This window comes from Coenobita brevimanus, chromosome 96, assembly GCF_032717465.1.
Source record: "Coenobita brevimanus isolate Jiangsu-jjx chromosome 96, ASM3271746v2, whole genome shotgun sequence".
In the NCBI taxonomy this organism is placed as follows: domain Eukaryota; kingdom Metazoa; phylum Arthropoda; class Malacostraca; order Decapoda; family Coenobitidae; genus Coenobita; species Coenobita brevimanus.
Genome location: NC_137049.1, coordinates 26396746 through 26400065, shown reverse-complemented (window position 1 = coordinate 26400065; position 3320 = coordinate 26396746).

Below are 3320 nucleotides of genomic sequence, written 5' to 3'. Positions count from 1 at the left end.
TTTATTATATAATAGGTTTGTTTTCAGTTGACAAAGTTTGGTTATTGGTACAACTTGAATACTTAATCGTGGATACATCAGATGTAATTGTTTTCCTTCTTCTGTATATGTCGATGTCATCATTCAAGCGTGGAGTTTTATATAAAGGAGGGTGATACGAACTTGAAGGACGTTAACCTGATGGAGGAGGACAGGGTGACCTGGCGGCGATTTGACTGTGGCCACCCCCTCCAGGCAAAAGGTGTCTGACTATAGATAGATTGGTGATGGCTAGATAGACACAGACAGAAATACAGACGGACATATATACAGTAGATAGGTACAGATAGGCAGGCAGATAGATAGATAGACAGAACTAGAAATAACTCAGCGAGCGCATACCACTGCCGACTCCAATATACTATAAATTATGAATTATAAAACAATCTGCTTCAAACGTAGTTGGCGGAGATAATTAATCCTACGGTCGTAGTGTGCCCTGCTACACAGTATCGCGGAAGGCATACCTTCGCCGATGCCAGAAGAAGTTTTTATCTAATTCTGCATCCTGATCAGGATCCAAAATATATTCAGCTCTTTTATGACGCACTGAGCACATATCCATCAGATTTCACTGAAATCCTATAACAACTTTCTGAGGTATCTTGTGTGCAAACTGGGAAACAGACAAACAAACATGGGTGAGCACATAACCTCCGTCCAGTTTCGATGGCGGCGGTAAAAACATGGGTAGAAAAATGAACGGATAGACAGAGACGGATAGATATACCATTTATACTAATTTTACTTTAACTTGGCCTATAATTGACAAATCTTCATCTTGAATGCCGGATAGTAGCAAGAAGCTAACACCAAAATATATTGCTGGCCAAGAGTAAGTGCCACAGAAAGGATGTAGAGCCGAAGCATTGTCATATTCTGCCACATAGCTAAGTGAAATAAGTTATAAAAGAACGAAAATCTGAGTCAGTTTAGGGTGAAAGTACTGTACTATAGTATACCATCACAAAACTCACGGCAAAAACGAAATAAGTTAACATGACTTACCGATAATAATTCTGTATCCTTTTTCCTGCAAAGCGTATCAAGCAGTGTTCTCTCCCGTTACCTCTGCAATATCGTGGGAAGCGCTGGCCCGTTCAAGCCATTCCAGGCCGACTCGACAAACACTCCACGCCATGAAAAGGAGCGGGAGGCAAGAGGTTCAGGAATCAGAATCCTCTTAAGGGGGATGTGAGTACAAGAGTTCCGGGAAACCACCAGGAGCCGGTTTCACAAATACACCTTTCTGCTAATTCCCGTTTGTAACTCTTGACTGTTTCAATATCATGGTGCAATTCTCCTTCCTTGTAACTGTTAATTGTTTCACTATTATGTCATCTTTTATTACTGTAACTGAACTTTGTCAGTACGTTATTTTTCTGGTTTGTTGTAACTTTTAACTCTTTCGCAACGTTTGTGCATTTTTTTTTTGCAACTGGTAACTTTTTCACTACAATGATTTATGCAGGTATTTGCAAATATTAAAGTTTCAGTCTCATGACGAATTTTTTCTAATTTTTTGGTAAAGTTTAATTCGCTCAGTGCCATGGCGCATTTTTTTTTTTTTTTTTTTTACTGTTATGTCTTTCACTTCGATGACGTACTATTTTCTTTGTTGTAACCTAAGTCTTTCAGTACGATGATTTTTTTGTTGTAACTACCAACTTTTCCCTATAATGATTTTTTTTTTTTTCACCTTGTTGTAAATGTTAGTTCCCAGTGCCATGGTGCCTTTTTATTCATTGTAACTATTAACTCACCACGATGACATTTTTGTTGTATTGTCACTGCTAAGATGACTTATTATTTGCTTTGTTGTAACACACACACACTCTCTCTCTCTCTCTCTCTCTCTCTCTCTCTCTCTCTCTCTCTCTCTCTCTCTCTCTCTCTCTCTCTCTCTCTCTCTCTCTCTCTCTCTCTCTCTCTCTCTCTCTCTCGTATTTAGTATTTTTTATGTTTGCAATTGTTAGCTATCTCACAACCATGACGTACTTTTCCCAGTTTATTCTGAGTGCGAAAGACCTCTAGTATTGAACGCATGATTACACTCGCGATCAGGACAACTGTCGTACTCTTTTCCCTGTTGTCAGAGGCTTTGATTCAGCCAAGAGGGAGTCACAGGAGCCTGGGGAAGTTCCTACTGCCAGCCTGAGAGTGTTAATACTGGTACCATTAACCCTGCCGCGGTCAAGGCAAAAATGGTACTCTAAACAAGCTAACGCCAGGCCATTTTATTCGGCTGAGAGTGTGTCACAGGAGCATCAGAATCCTCTTACGTTGTGGGATCTGAGTGCAATAGTTCCCTGAAACCACTGGGGACCTGCTTCACAAACAAGCTTACAAGTGACTGTGAAATTTAACCCCTTCAGCCCGAAGACGTGTTGTGTTTTCTATATTCTTCCTACTTTCAGATTCTCTTCAGCTCAGGGGAGATTTTTCAGTCTGATAAATATTAGTAAAGCGTTCATTAGTCCCTTCATTAGTAGGGTGCTCTTCACTACTAGGGTGTTCTTCTAAGCTGAATACTGTATACTCGCCCTAGTAGGAAAAAATAAATGACAATCTTGGTGAAAAACGGCCTATTTAATTTTTGTTGGGAGAACTAGAGACACAGAGAAAATCTACAGACCCTTCCTTGTCCATCCACCTAAAACAAAGCTCGAAGAAGGGAAGATATTGATAGTAAGTCTGGCTGTGGTTCTGAGTCGCCAGAGTGTGTTGCTTTGTCTTACTGGTTTCCCATTTCCCCCATTAACTACGTCGCTCTCCATTTGCCCACAGTATTTTCTCCCATTACACTGGTTGATACTTGCCATTACCAGGCTGTCGTCGTGGAAAGAGAGAGAGAGAGAGAGAGAGAGAGAGAGAGAGAGAGAGAGAGAGAGAGAGGAAGGGAGGAAGGGAGGGAGGTGGGTGGAAGCTTATGTAAGACAGCAAAAAAGAGAGAGAGAGAGGGATAGAGGCTTAAGTGGAGGAGCAAAGGGGAGAAGTAAATAAGTGGAAGTTGGAGTGGAAAGGCATAGTTGAAGGATATAAACAAGAAGGGGGACTGGGATGGAATGATGAGGTGGGACTTAATCATGATCAATAGAGTCTTAGGAGGAGAAATAAAGATGAGAGGTTTGTGAGCGGAGAACGAGGTTGAAGGACGTAGCAGAAAATTACAGAGTAGAAGGTGGGATGGAGTGTAATTAGGGAATATAGGACTGAAACCGTGTCTGAGGAAAGAGAGGTTTAGATGGAGGAGCTAAAATAAGGTGAATGGGTGGAACAGT